This window comes from Candoia aspera, chromosome 18 (assembly GCF_035149785.1).
Source record: "Candoia aspera isolate rCanAsp1 chromosome 18, rCanAsp1.hap2, whole genome shotgun sequence".
Lineage (NCBI taxonomy): Eukaryota > Metazoa > Chordata > Lepidosauria > Squamata > Boidae > Candoia > Candoia aspera.
In genome coordinates, this window is record NC_086170.1 from 8,525,626 (window position 1) to 8,541,389 (window position 15,764).

At 48.2% G+C, this 15,764-nt stretch overlaps 1 protein-coding gene across 1 annotated transcript in view; it reads left to right on the forward strand.

The window, feature by feature from the left end:
• The first annotated feature begins 10,322 nt into the window (after positions 1-10,322).
• PLEKHG5 (pleckstrin homology and RhoGEF domain containing G5) overlaps positions 10,323-15,764 on the forward strand; it is a 48,977-nt gene continuing 43,535 nt past the window's right edge. The window contains exon 1 of the mRNA XM_063317504.1: positions 10,323-10,339. The gene's annotated coding sequence lies outside the window, so the exon portion shown is untranslated. The remainder of the gene's footprint in view (positions 10,340-15,764) is intronic.

Genomic DNA, 15,764 nt, shown 5'->3' on the forward strand with positions numbered 1-15,764 from the left:
GTTAATGGAGCCCAGCATGTTTGGGCTTGACAGGCGGGTAACAGGTGATTTTACAATCTTCTTGGCTTGATTGAACTGAATTGGAGAACTTCATGACGCTTTTCTCTCTGCCCACTGCTTTGAGTTCCACGGCTGAGATGGTGCGGGACAGCTGTTTCAGTCCACGGCGGCCAAAAACCAGGAGCCTGGCAGCGTTTTTCTGACCCCCCAATCTGGTTCAGAGGCCTCCGATCCCACGGGCTGCTGCCTGCTTCATGGGATGACACGGTGGCTGGGGTGATGTTGCACGTCAACTGGGGAAGACTGGAAATGGAAGATACCTTGATAAGGGGGAATGGAAGTGTCTGATCAATACTCCATCAATGGACACCAGGGCTAATTCAACTGAAATCCTCCAAATGCCAGTGAAATAAGCACACCCCATGGATGGACTCAATTCCCCCTCCAGTGAAGAATGTCAGTTTCTCAGCTTTTGGAAGTTGGTCCGAACTTTCTCAAGGGCTGAACGTTGGTCCTCTCTGCCAGATGTTTCCCTCTCCAGCTTCTACTGAAGTGCCTTCGGTTCGAATCTCCGTCTTTAAAGCTTCCATCCATTGGCATTAACCTCAGCGCTATGGGAATCGTCCCCTCTGTGAGGATCGGAAGATCCCCCAAACCAGCAGGATCTGTCTTGGCGCAAGGAAGGGAATAAAACCATGCTATCTTGGCCATCCCCCAAATCTGAGAGGCGGGGAATTTAATGGGGTGATTGATTTCTTAAAAAGTAATTCAGATTAAATTGGCTTCGGTCAATGGGGGGACTTAAATCACCGCTCAGCCCATGCACTCCCCAGCGTTCCCCATATGTAGGCGCATGGTTGCCTGCAAGGACCGCCCCCAAGCCAGGGAATCTGGGCATCCAAAGGCTGCAACGGTGGTGGAATGATACAGCTGTGGGGCTGGGAGTCCCACAAAGATCATCTAGTCCAGCCCTCTGCAGGGTGCAGAAAAACCAGTCCAACCGCCCTGTCCAGCCTCTTCTTCAAAGCCTCCTGCAAGGAGAATCCACGAGGGGACTGGATTTTTTCCTCTTGTATTTAAGTGAAATCTAGGTCACTGCAAGCTGCATCCGTTCTTTCTGATTCTCATTTCTGTGGCCGTGGAAGAGATTCCTGCCATCTTCCCGATGGCCCCTTTTGGCAGATGTGAACCTTGTTCCCATGTCCCCTTCCTTCGTCTTCTTGCCAACAGGATGAATGTCCCCAGATCCGTCTTGTGCTCCGGAACCTGCTCCAATGGGCTGATCTGGTGATCGCTTCCTTACAGCGAGGCACCCCCTGGAAGTTTCGCCAACAGTGGTTCAAAGGGACCTTTTTTGGCTCAAGTTGGACAATTGCATTGGAAGTCCACCTGATGCCCAGTTTTCAGTGGGATTGCTTGGCAGAAACATTGTAAAACGGGATACGGTTGTGAAGAAAACTTCATATCCCCCCAAACTTCATATTCCAGTGTGTAGTCTCTGGAAGAGCCTGGCGCTTCCCACACCCCCTCTCTCCCTTTTCCAACCCAGCGTGCTGCAAGGTGCATCAAACAACGGCAACCCAAATTCCCAGCCACTGCCAAGTCCAGGTGTGGGCCACGTTGGAAGGGGAGGGGCCCCCCCTTTTAAAAAAAATTGGCTTTGGGGGGCAGGTTTTCAAAGGGGGGGACAAAACCAAGAAAACTCCCTGCGTCAAAACATGCTCACCTTCTCCCATAAAACTCTACGGCTTGTTCCCCCCACAACTCGAAATTGCACTGCTCCAATTTGCCCATTTTTCTTAATTTCAGCACCCTGCGCTCGGTCCAGTGTGTTTGCTTTCAGCTTCATCTGCTCCCCTCAACCCCATCGTGATTTGCAAGTTTGCGTAGGGCGTGGTGCCCACCAATCGTGGCTCGTTTGGCAAACCCCGATCAAGCTAGCATGGCTTGCCATTGCCTCTCCTCCACCCGGTGTGGGTGGGCCCGTCTTTCAGATTCGGATCCCCACCACCAATGTGTCTCGTCCCCTGCCCTGAGATCTCTTTCATGAACGGGGGAAAGTGAAATTTGTGCGATGTCTGTAGGAGGCGGAAGAAAAAGGCCTTTGTCCCTCAAAGTTGCACAGAGCATCACTTAGTTTCTTCGCAAGCGCTCTGCTCTTCCCAGAAAACTCCGGCTTGGGGGGATGAATGGACCGCTTGTCCGGGCGTCCCCCGAACCGGCTCTTCCAGAGGCCGGGTGGTGTGCTGGGTCTCAAATTCAAACCTCGAGGTCGCCAACCTGAGCGGGAAGGCACCCCTGCGGGTCGCCGACGAGGCCCCGAACCCCAGAAAACTTGCGAAGTCTCCTTTTTCACTGCTCCAAGATGTTTCTCTACTGGAAGAAGAGAGGTGCCTACGAATTGGAGGCGCTCCCGACCGATTTGACGGACCTGGGGCCAGCAATGGTGGAACGCTTCTCCTGGAATTCAACTCTGAATATTTCCCAGGATCCGGAGGGTAGGTTGGACGGAGTTGGACACCCTGTCCGGGGAGTAGGGTGCGTGCCAGGACCTTGAGGGATGATGTCACCATCTTGGCGGTTGCCCTCTCAGATTCCCAGCGCCAACCCCAAGCTATGCAAACATTTTTCAGAAGCGATGTCATTTATTTCTGCAATGGCTTTCTTCCCTTCCCTTCCCTCTTCCCTCTTCCCTCTTCTCCTTTCTGTCTCCCCCCCCCTCCCCTCCAACAATGTGTCAAGACTGTTCAAAGTGTTTGAACGATTGGCAAAGAGTGTTGCCTTAGAAGGATGGCTGGGGAAGGTGTTTTTGTGCCTGTCCAAATATTTGGATAGCTGTTGCCAAAAAGGATGGGTGTTAGATCAGCCAGTCTGCACGATGCTGCTGGTTCGCACCTCTGATATGGCTTGTTTGATTTCGCCTTAGAATGTCTATGAGCTCCAGACAGCGTAAACCACAGTTTGTGGCCAAGCCTTCTGTAAATCTGGTCCGTGGCGGTTGTCTCAGAAAAAAACGGCAAGCGTAGAGTGCCCAGGCTTGCCTTCTACGAAGCCAGATGCTTCTGAAATTGCTGCAGGAAGTTAATGAGAAAACGGGGAGCGGAGGAAGGTGCTTGTTTAAACGCAGAATATAATAGCTCAAATATTTAAGCAGCCCAAAGGGTGGTCCAGCCTTGCTGAGGGGTAAGCAAAATGGGCTGATGGGGCAGGGGGTTAACTGAGCATTTTCACAAACTGCGCACGCGCCTCAAGAAATAAGAGAAATGAATTTTCCTGCGATCCTAACAGCCAGCGTGGCCATAACAGTTCAAGAGTTTCAACCTTTGCCCAGTGAGTAACCCTGTTACATTTTAGGATGGGCTGGAGGAGAGACTCAGGCCTTGCGTTGTAGGGACCTGCCGTGCTATTTACCTTGAAGGAGTGTGCCTGCTGTGGGCCTGAATGAGTCCCTGCTCCTGAGTTGCTTTGCTGTGGGCCTGAATGAGTCCCTGCTCCTGAGTTGCTTTGCTGTGGGCCTGAATGAGTCCCTGCTCCTGAGTTGCTTTGCTGTGGGCCTGAATGAGTCCCTGCTCCTGAGTTGCTTTGCTGTGGGCCTGAATGAGTCCCTGCTCCTGAGTTGCTCCCCCTTCCGCTGTGCTCACACTGATCATTTGCATTCCAGCACTTGGTCACCTCCAGGTTTTTTGACACTAGTTCCCATCTTCCCCTGCCACCCTAGCCAATGACAAGGGATTGCCGGGGGGGGGCGGTTATCATCAGCGATAGGATCTTGCCATTGTATTTTTCACCAGCAGCTTTTTCAATCACCTTCGATTTTTCCAAGCATCAGGGCCTGCTGCAAAGATTCTTGCCCTTACAATATATGCGTAAATTATCTAAGTTTTAGTGCTTCCAGTAAGATCATCATCATGTAGTAATCTGGCTTTTCCTTTCTTGAGTATTGCATTGTGGCTGGAGGGTCATCTCTGTTTGAGGATCCTGCACAGGGTTGGACTGGATGACCTCTACCTGCCCTTCCCATGCTATAATTCTACGACTCGTTTGTTATTCTTGAGCTCTGAAGAATTCTCAGCCATTTTCTCCAGCAGCACAGTCCAACGGCAGGAGCCTGCCTCCTTATTTCTTGCGCCTGAATTAAAATCTAGCTTTCTCGGCTTCAAGGGCGCCGTGTCCTCTACAGTTAAAATTTCAGGAGGCGGGGAAGAGTCTCAAGCAGGCGAAGCGTAGAAGAGGCTCATAAATATGTGGGAAAGGGACAAGGGGATATCACCAAAGTCTTGGGAAGGGTGGGAGATCTGAGATGAGGTTCTTGCAAAAGTTTGATTATTCATTTATTTCTTTGGACGCCCACTCACTGGTTATTTTAGCTCTGGTAAGGACAAGATGTGTTTTGCAAGGAAAGAAGGACTCAGAGACGATGGGCTCCTTTGAGAGGGAGGGAACAGGCTGTAAATTGCCCGTCCCGGTAATTTATGGCCAGTTGTTTCGTTCCCCAATTAAACTCTCACAAATATTTAGCTTCAGGATCCTTCAGGAGATAAACAGTGGTGAGAGCAGCTGCTCCGGTGGGGAGCCGCACGAAAAATGAATCCTGATGATGCAGGCAGGAAAAAGAATCGCAAAGCTTTCTATGCACGCTTGCCCAATTCTTGAAGGAGGCTGTGATCAGATCTCTGAGCACCCCACTCGAAGCAGGGTTCCGGCAGGAGCATCCCCGCTGGGGGTCAGAAAAGTCAAGGTGGCGGCAGGTGGGTGGAAGGCAGCCTTGCATTGTCACAAGCCAATTGCCGGTCTCTCTCTGTCTCTCCAGCTGACCAATAGGAGAATGTAAAAAATCCTCCGTCACTCTGTGCTCTGCCCTCTGAGCTACGGCAGATCCTGGCATAACAAACATCCTTTTGTGCCTCTCCTGCGTAGAAACGGGGAAGATGAAAAGGACTGGGCTTCCGCCCCCGTGCATTTAGTCAAGCTGGGAGTGCGCTTCTGTTTTGCAAAAAAAAAAAATTTCATCCTCTGATGGAGGCATAATGGCATAATTCAGCAGCCGGGCTGCAGTCCTGGCTGTGGGATGGTTGAAATGTAAAACCTCCAGATGTGCTTTTTTGGCGGGGAGGGACAAAGAAATGGTCAAGAGCTGGGATGTGGGCTGAAGCAAGAGGTTGGACCACGTGGTTTATATAAGCAGCGAATATCATGGTGAGGCTGGCAGCTAGGATTACCTGTGGACTCGTCCAGAGATGCCTGAGCGAATAAAGGGCTGGCTGCTGCTTTGCAACCTGCGAAGGGGGAGTTATTGCAAATGCATTTATTTTTATTGATTCACTTTTCAGATTTAAATGGGAGGCAGATGCATCACACCCCAGCTGGGGGGGAAAATGGCCCGGCTGTGCAAGGAGGAGGTTGCCGTGGAAACGCAGTGGGATCTCATTGATGCTGGATCAAGATCGGTGGCATTTTTTTATAGAGGGAGCAGAGGCAAATATTTGAGAGAAATTCAGAGCTGTGTGTGGGAAGGCAAACTGGAATGGGCTTAGAAAGAGGGAACAAAGATGATCAAGAGAGTAGAACAGTGTTTCTCAACCTTGGCAACTTTAAGATGTGTGGACTTCAACTCCCAGAATTCCCCAGCCAGCATGCTGGCTGGGGAATTCTGGGAGTTGAAGTCCACACATCTTAAAGTTGCCAAGGTTGAGAAACACTGGACTAGAAACTTAAGACTCCCAAAGAATGAATGAAGGAATTGGGTTATGTTTAGTCTGGATAAAAGAAGGTAGAAGGCATTTTTCAAGTATCAGAAAGGCCACAGAGAAGATGGTTTAAATGCATAGAACAATACATTTAAATTGCAGGAAATCAGGTTTTAAGAGAATGTCAGGAAAAACTTCCTAATGCTAGCAGCAGTTGGACATTGGAACCAGTGACCCAGAGTGATGGCTCCCCATCGCTGGATGGGTTCAAGCGGAGAGCCATCAGTCTGCACCACTGTAATTTGGATTCCTGAACCAAGCAGGGGGTTGGACTAGATGGCCACTAGGTCCCCATCCAACTTTAGGATTCTATGTACATTCTGGTGGTTGGGGAATGCATTGGTAGGCTCAGGAGCAAATTACTCCCCCACTTTGATTTCTTTTTCTTGGATAGAGAAAATTTAGACCCAATACTCAGGCACAATCTTTTCCCCTGCTCTGCCCACATTTAAACAGTTGAGCAAGGGATTTTCCATTCAAATGGAAGCAGAGCAATTCCCAAGGGAAGCCTTCTGCAGGAAGTTAATTCAATTAAAGGGATTATTGCAGAGGGAGTCGAACTCTAGACTTTTTCTCTGCTAAAGTGGTGACTTGGGATGGCTGCACCAACTGAGTGCAAAATGACAGTCTGCAAATGCTGGCAAACTCAATTTTGAGACCGTGTTTGACAGATCTCTTAGCTGTTCCTCCTTTTGGGGAGGGGAGGTGGTTTACATGATAAAAACAGGCAGGGTCATAAAAGGCATGAATTGCAAATTTAATGGAGAGATCAAACCCACCCAGGTTTGGTCATAGGTTGTAAATGAAGAATACAATTGAGTTCTCTTAGAATGCACCAACCTAGGCATTATATCTCATCAATGTGATTCACTGCTTCACTGATGAAGCTATTTTCCTTTTTGAATTCTTATTTTTTCCTCCCTGCGTTATTTCAGATAGCTTGTGCAATTCAATTTGCTTCTGAATGGAGAGTGTTTCGCAGCAAGAATACTATCAGTTTTAAGCTGTAAGATTACGGTGGCAAAGGGAGCATGTAATTGTGTGCATGTGTCTGTGTGTGTGTGTGTGTAGGAGCAGAGAATGTCTGTCTGTCTGTCTGTCTATCGGAGCAGAGAAAAGCAAAGGGATTTACTGGCATTGCAAAACTGATTCAAAGAGATGATGAAATTGACCAGCATGGTAGATTCTGTGAAAGAAGGTTGGGAAATTGATTAGATGAAATTGATTAAAATTAGAGAAAAGTGACTGGTGGGTGACATCTGTTTGCTTTAGCCAGAAAAAGTGCTTTTTCGCCTTGCAAAAGCCGCACCGAGTGCATCTTTGTCCCTCGGAAACTGAATTTACGCGGCACCTCTTGATGCAGTGCAAGGCCTGTGTGTCTCACTGTCTCCGTATCCTAATGGGTTGGACTAGATGACCTCTGTGGGGGGTTTTTTAAATTCCATGACACTGAGAAGCAATTTCATTCCGGCAATCTTGCTGCCGCTGCCATCATTCACATAGAGAAAAGACTCCAGGGGTCAACTGGGTTAAAGGCTTTTTTTTTTTTTTGGCTAGACTTTGTTGGCTACAATTTTGGGACCGTTCCTCCCCGCCTCCCGCTTTGTCCCCCAGTTTATCCCAGTCATGCAACTGGATTCCCTTGTTCCATGGCCTTGTCCTGTTTCTAGGCTGAAAACCTCCCATTTCCACTTCCCTTATTATTCATAATAGATCAGCAGGCAGAATAATTTTGCCCGGCCCTTTGGCCAATTGCAAGGCTGTTCCTGAGTGCTTGAGGATAGAAAGGCAGACAAGAGGATCCTTTGTTGGGATGGGGGGTCTGGGCAGAATAATTTCGAAGCGTGGGCAGCCCGTCTCTCTCTCTCTCTCTCTCTCTCTCTCTGTCTCACACACACACACACACACACACACACACACTTCTCCCATCCATCCTGGATACCGAAGAAGCCAGTCCACCTGCGGGTGCCCACTTGGCAGTTCATAGAACCCTAGAGGTCTTCTCGTCTCCACCCCCATACCCAGGGCAGGAGTCCTCCGACCATCCCAGGCAAATGGCTGTGCATCCTTGGCTCGAAAGCCCTGTTTCTGCCCCCTCTTGGATTGTCCTGACCCAAACTGGACAGGTGGGGTCTAACCAGGGCAGCAACCATTTCCCATGATCTTGATGTTATACCTCCATTGCGTTGGCTCTTTCAGCAGCTGCAACACGCTGCGGGCTCACACTTAACCTGTGGCCGCGCCGCACAAAATTGGGGGCTTAACAAACATTGGCCAACCAATTCTGGCACACGGTTGCTCCCTGTTAAAAGAAATGGAATTTGCGTTTGTTTTCTGGTTTGCGTTCATTAAACTCGCAGCAACCTCCTAGCAGGCTTGGGCTGATTCCAGAAAAGCTAAGCAGGATCAGAGGGATGGGAGACCACAAGAAAATCCTAGGAGGTTTCACGAGATGGCAAAGCGGAATCCTCCTCCCAGAAAGCGGGCACGAGCTGCTTCCGTGCGGTTGCCAAGAAAATGACGTGGATTTATCTATAAAGGAGAAGTTGAGCTCAGCTGGAAGCCTCGTTTTTGTTTCGGCCAAGGGCTTATAATATTTTATCAGGATGTTTTAATAACTGACACTTTCTTAAACAAGCATTGATGGCTTCCAGTCTACGATAAATGTCCCCTCTTTGTGACCAGGGGAAGAGAATTTTCTGCAGGCAGCTGAAGTGGAGAGAGGCCCGAAGGCACCTGTTTGCATGGGGGGCGCTCTGGTTGCAACAGGATGTGTGTTTGAAGGTCATGCCCCCCCCTCAATAAGTTTGGAAAAGGGGCTCTCCTGTAAAAAAAAAAAAAAAGGCTCTTTTTTGCAATGGGAACAATCTTCCCTGGGTTGCCTTTGGAACTCCCTGCCACTACAGAAAGAGGGGAAGACAAGCTTCACTTCGGAATGACAAGGGCTGACGTGGAGTGCTGCATCTCCATCCCACCTTCTTCTAGCAAGAAATTGTTGAAAAATAAATAGTGGTTTCTCCGTTCCATCCATCCTGGCACTCGCTGGCATTCCTTCTCCACCTTTGTAGGATTTTTCACCAACAGTCCCAAATCCTGGGAGGGCAGAAGCCAAAAAATTCACCATCCTGGAGTCACACCAGAGAAGGAGGCAGGGTTTCTAAAACACAATCAAAAAGCAGTAACGGCACATTATTAAAATTTAAAAAATTGGCCGGGGCTGAGAATCATAACTGTCAAGCTCAAAAACTCAAAGAAACAAGAAATTTTAAAATTCCTAACAAAATTGGAAGATGAGCCAAACCCTAGGGGGTGCCAGAATGTAACTTTGCCTAGGGTGCCAAAATGTCTGGAGCTGACCCCGCTTGGGGGGGTTGGAAGGGCGCCCCCCAATATCCCTTTGGCCCAAATTGATTGCGCAGCCTGATCCTTTGAAATCCTAGTTAATTTCAGAATCCCTTAATCAGTTTCACAGTGGCCCTTGAAAAAAAAAGGGGGGGCTTAACTTTCCTTCACTTATCAGCATCACACCAGACGCTTCAGCAGTTGCTGCCCAGAGCAAGGGGCTGGACTGGATGACCTCTGAGGTCCCTCCCAACTATGATTCTGTGATAGTTCCCCCCCCTTCACAGACCTTGTACTTAGCAGCGCAGAATTGTCCTCAAAGTGGTATGTGGCTCTGAGCATTGTTGAAAAAGCAGGCACTAAATTGCCAAAGGAAAATGAGAAATACTAGAGAAAGCTGGAACGCTGTAATCGTTTGACCTCTATAGGTAGTCCTCAATTTACGACTGCAATTGGAACTTCCATTGCTAAGCAATGCGGTTGTTAAGCAAGTTGTGCCTGATTTTATGACTCTTTTTGCTGTGGTTGTTAAGTGAATCATGCAGTTGTTAAGTGAATCATGTGGTTCCCCATTGATAGATAGATAGATATTAGATAGATATTGGGTAAATAGTTAGATGATAGATGCAGGTAGTCTTTGCTTAGCAACCACAATTGGGACTGGAATTTCGGTTGCTAAGCGAAACTGACCCAATTTTATGACCTTTTTTGGTGGCGGTTGTTATGTGAATCATCATGGGTGTTAAGTGAACCATGTGGTTGTTAAGCGAATCATGCATTCCCCATTGATTTTGCTTGCCAAAAGCCGGCTGGGGAGATGGAAAATGGTGATCACGTGTTGGGAGCTGGCTGGGAAGGCTGCAAACGGCATTCATATGACCCAGGATGATGCAGCTGTTGTAAATACATGTCAGTTGCCAAGCGCCCAAATTTTGACCACGTGACTGTGGTCATAAGTGTGAGGACCAGTCGCAAGTCCCTTTTTTCATAACTTTGAATCATCGTTAAACAAATGGTCATAAGTCGAGGACTGCCTGTATTCATAAACTTTTTTTTAAAACTAAGTTGGGGTCCAGAGAAGTTTTCAGACTGAACCTGATGGCAAGATGGCTACCAAGATCAAAAATGTCAGATTAAGGTTAAACTGTGTCCATCTCCTCTTTTTCCTTCCAGACGAAGAAGCCACAGCGGAGGAGACAATTCCCCAGTGCCAAAATCCAAGCTGTGCTGAGAACGGGCGAGCTTTAAAGGTAATTTCCCTCTCCACCAGCAGAGCCCCATGGACTTTGGGGTTGATTGTGGCCAGATAGGTACAATATTGTTCTAAATCTATGTTTGCCCCAAAGCCGACTATCCAAAAGGAAGTCTTTTTCCACACATCTGTACCTAAGAACCCCAAAGCTTTAGATACGGGATATTTCTAATTTGCAGGATGGAAGCATTTAGCTTGCAAATAGGCATGATTTGCAACCGTGATGGGGTGAACAGCGTCAGAAAATCCAGCTGCAGATAAAGATGACCTGCAGCTCTTACGGTGCTAGGAAGTAAATTGCTGATGCCGGGCTTGGTTCTTAACCTTACCGCCCTACAGCCTCTGGGACATTTTATCCTGTGTTAGTGTGTGTCTTCCCCCCCCCCCAAAAGAATCGCCCTGCCAGATTCCCTGTTTGCGGAGGGGGATTGGCTTGGTTTAAAGCAGGGCCGCGAAATGGCTTTCCCTCTTTCCGCGAGGAGCTGAAGCAAAAAGCTACAGCTGGTCTTGGGGGGTGAGGATGAGCCCCTTCTCTGCCCAGGAGGGGTCTGTGGAGTTTGGGGGCAAGACAGGAAGACGATTTGGATGGGGCAGCTGGGCCTGGGGCAGAAGGAAGGGAGCAGGGACTTTGGGGCAGGCGTGTCTGTCTGCGGAGGTAGCCGGGCCCAGGGCCAGCTGGAGGCAACCCCGTCTGTGTGTGTGTGTGTGTGTGTGTGTGTGTGTGGTTTTCCTTCTCTTGCACTCTCTTCCTGGCCCCTGAGAGCTTTTTCCCTTTCAGACTGAAAAACCACAATGTTTTTTCCAGATGGAGTGCTGCCTCCAAGCCCCGGTAGTTAAGGTAGTTGGTAGTTAAGGTAGTTAAAAGAACGCGTTGCTTTGGAGCAAAAAAGAAAAAAAAAGAAAAAAACAGGGAGGGGGATTGTGCTGAGGCAGCTGTTCCTCCCCGCTTCCTTCCTTCCTTCCTTCCTTCCTTCCTCCCTCCCCCTCCCTTCCTTCCTTCCTCTCCCCTCCCCCTCCCTTCCCCCTCCCCCCACCCTCCCCCTCCCTTCCTTCCTTCCTTCCTTCCTTCCTCTCCCCTCCGTCCCTCCCTCCCCCTTCCTTCCTCCTTCCTCCCTCCATCCCTCCCCCCTCCCTTCCTCCCTTCCTCTCCCCTCCCTCCCCCTCCCTTCCTCTCCCCCCCTTCCTTCCTCCTTCCTCCCTCCCCCCTCCCTTCCTTCCTCCCTCTCCCCTCCCCCCCAATGGATAAATCAAACACTTCTTCTTGGCTTAGTCAGAGAAATGCCGTTGGATGGTTTGCAAATATGAGACCTCCCACGAGAAGAGAACCTGCAGCTCAGGGCCGAACTGTGGACCCCTTGGTGGCCTCTGAGCCTGGCTGTTTGCCTGCAGGCCTTTCGTTGCCTGACTAGCCAACAGCCTCAGTGCTTGTGAGGGTGGGCTGTTTGCTTGGTAGTTCCTTGATTAGGGTTTTGTTTTCTGCTTGGTTGTCTGTCTGGCGTTGATCCCTGCTTATCTGGGTGTCGGCTCCCGGAGACAACGTGTTCTGCTCTTCTTGTTTCCTTCTTAGCTTCTTTATTGTCTCTTTTGAGTGGTGTGTAAATGTGATTTATTATTTAATTGATGGCTGATGTGTCTGAATGCCACGCTTCCAGGAATTCCCTTACAGTTTCGGATTTAGCTTGGTCCAGGATGCTCACAGTTTCCCAGTGGAAACTATGGTTGAGTCAGTCTATGTGCTGTGAGATTACGTTTTCATTGTCGTTCCTTAAATCTCACAACAAAACTCCTTAATCTCACAATACATGGACCAACAAAATCGTAGGTTCAACTGGGGAAGTGTGAGCATCCTAGACCAAACTAAATCTCAAGTTAAATCCAAAAAAGGCTAGGGGATTCCTGGAAGCTTGGCATTCAGACAAATCGGAGAAGCAGGGATTAACACCAGACAAATGATCAAGCAGAAAACAATTCCCTAATCAAGGTTGGGGTGGGACCTCTGTCATCTCCGGGCGAAATGATGCTTGCTGGTCCAGAATGGTCTTCCTGCCCTGGGCAGGGGGTTGGACCAGATGACCTTCAAGGTCCCTTCCCACCGTAGGGTTCCATGACCCGAGTTTAGCTGGCTGTTTTGCTGGGTTCGATCAATGTTGCTCTGTTCATCCCAGGCACGTGCCTTGAAGGGGGGAAAGGAAGCCGCGCTGGCAACTGGGGGAGCCAGGAAAACCCATGCTGCCAGCGGGACTGATTGGCTAGCGCTTGTAACATTATTCGTGCGCCTTCTACCCAGATCCTGGAACCGTCTTGCCCCTGTTTCTAAAACCGTTTGTGGAATTCGCAAAGTATGAAGTTGGGTATATAAACTCACATTTCCCCACTGAACACCCTCGGGTTATTTTGGACTACAGTTCCCATCCTCCCCAGCCAGGGCCCTCTTGCTTTCCTAAGGGACGTGGTATTTACAACAAGCGTGATCTCAGACAGGCAGGAGTGCCTGCAGACTCCTGCCAAGGTGGAGGGCCTGACTCGGGTCGGCCTCTCCGTAATGTGTGAATTGGCCCCACGCCAGCCCTTTCCTGGGCGCAGTGCTGATACCCACAGTTTCCCCGGCTGATGGTGCCGCCACATCATAATTGGTGTGTCTGACGGCAAATTGGCAGCGTGGAGCCTGTCTCTTCCCCTCCTCCTTTAATTGGATGGCCTGCTCATGTGAAACTGCATCTGTTCCTGCACGAAGAGCCCGCCGAGCTGCTGCTTTGAAGTTCTTTCTGAAGCTTCTTCCTACATTTCCCTAAATTTGGGTCCTTCTCAGACCTTGCTGGTGATTTTCCCCTCCTTTAAAGCAAAGGTAAGCGGCCTTTCAGCTCGTGATTCCTCCTCCCCTTGTCTTTCCTTCCGTTGTCTGTGGCTGGTGCCCTACTGCAGCAATGGAGCGCACACTTTTTGGATTATCTGCCAAGGGTTCAGGAGCCTTAGGCTGAAGAGAAATGTCAGGTTTAGAAGGAGACGGGAGCCTGTCCTAGAATCATGGAATGGAAGAGTTGGAAGGCACCTTAGAGGTCATCTAGCCCAACCCCGGCACAGGGCAAGAATCCTGGAAACATCTCTAGTGCCCCTGGCCCAGATTTCCTCCCTCCAGCCCATGTGAAATGTGGAAAAAAGTGTGAAATGGGGAGAAAACGACAGCTTTCATTCAAGTCTGGCATGAGTTTTGACATTGCTAGTATCCTAGGCCAATTTTTTTTAATGTGCTTTGTACATGACACAGCAGGAAAGCGTTAGCAGACTGCATTAGTCTTGCCCCTTTAAAAAAGATGGAATAAAATAATAATAGTAATAATCTAATAATATTAATTCTGCATCCAAGCTCTGCTTCCCTACCGTTGATGATGTAGAGCTGCGTTTCCCTCCTGGCACCAACAGGTGGCGCTATGTGCTTAGAGCATCTTGAGGCACAGAGAACTGTGGGAGAATCTCAGCTGACCTCTCAACCCTTCACAGCTATTTCCCAAGCAGAAATGGAGCTTTCAAGACCCATTGGCCTGTTGCCTTGGCAACAAAGAGCAACAGAGGAGCTTTGATCTCGACTTGAGCATGCTCCTACATTTCAGAATCAAGAGGGGGGTGCCCGTTGCCTCTCTGCATGAGTCACTATTCTGGGCATTTAAACTGGCCAGATTAATGACTCTTCCCAAAATCCACAGGGCTGGGCTTCTCAAACAGTGAAACCCAAGATTAATTGCAAAATTAAGGTACTGTGTTCATCTAATACAAACTTGGGCATAATATATTACATATATTATAATATATTATATCATATAAATTGAATAAATAAATAAATGTTACGTTTAGCACCAGTTAATTTAATCCGCTTAAACAAAACCCACCAAGCATTTTTGGCACTTTAACCGCGATTTGATTTGATTTGATTTGATTTATTAATTAATTAATTATTAATCAACCACATTTATATGGCTGCCCATCTTCACACAACGATAAAATGATATGGTCATTTTATTGATCAATAAACAATAAACTAACACTTTAAGCACTAACAAATCTGTTGGGGTGTTCATGGTTTCGAACCTGTTTTTTCAAATGCATGAACCCAGGTAGCTGAAATAAAATTCTGCCACATACTGCATTCAGCAAAACTCAAACTTCTGATGCCTAGAATTTCATTCTCTTTGAATTTGGGGGATTTGCTCTTTTACCTTTCAAATTTATGATCTGATTCCACAAAGCCATCGTTCCACATCCTAAGCTGACACCTTCTCCTTCTAAAATCCCTAAATCCAACATAACACGAGAGCATGTACAATGTGAAAATTTGGATTCCTTCTTTTTTTTGACAAGAAATATTTCTTCCCAAAGCATTTCATTTTACCCATAAATTTTCAAGCAAAATTGGCTTTTGTTGGGTCTGTGGTTAGCATTTGAACCTGCATTTAACAGGGAACAGAGAAAGTTGAAATAGAACGGGGAAGCCCAACCTTTGCGGTGGATGCTCCCTGGGGGAGACTTGAGGCCAGAGATTATAACTTCACCCAACCTACCTCACAGGATTGTTGTTGTGAGAAAAAGAGAAGGAGGGAGTTGTGTCTCCATTTTTTGGATCTTCTGCAGGAAATCAAATTACAGGTAGTTCTCGCTTAACAACCATTCATTTAGTGATGATTCGGACTTGTGACAGTGCTGAAAAAACGGAATTATGACCAGTCCTCACACTTATAACCATTGCAGCGTCCATGCAGTCACGTGATCCTGATTTGGGTGTGTGGCAACCGGTTTCCATTTATGACTGTCGCAGCATCCCATCGTCATGTGATCGCCATTTTTGACCTTCCTGGCCAGCTTCTGGCAAGCAAAATCAATGGGGAACCTCGTGATTCGTTTAACAACCATGTGGTTTGCTTAATGCCCACAGCGATTTGCTTCACCACCACCACAAAAAAGGTTGTCAAATCAGGTTGGATTCACCTAATGACTGCTTTGCTTAGCAACAGAAATTCCGGTCCCAATTGTGGTCGTTAAGTGAGGACTACCTGTAATGCATTTCAAAATAAACCACAGTCTGTGCCTGACGTTGCTCTCTAGCTCCCAACCTGCAGCTGGAGATAACAATGCTAGAAAGGATGTGGGCAAAATGGCTAGAAAAAAATCTGCCCTTTCTTTTTCTATGCCAGAGTTCCACTTGGCATTTTGAGTGATGTGGTGAGCGAAGCCTTAGGAACTGGGGGGTGTTTGCGGAAAGAATAATGACCTTGGGGAAGACGAAGCCGGCAGATGGGAACATCCAGATTTATGACCCAGAAGGCTGCGATCACAGGCTTACAGTATTTCTTGGGAAGGAAACCTGTTGCGTTTGGTGGGGGTGCCAGGAACGAGGCTGGCATTCTGTTTACTTAATCGGCATAGACTTAGGT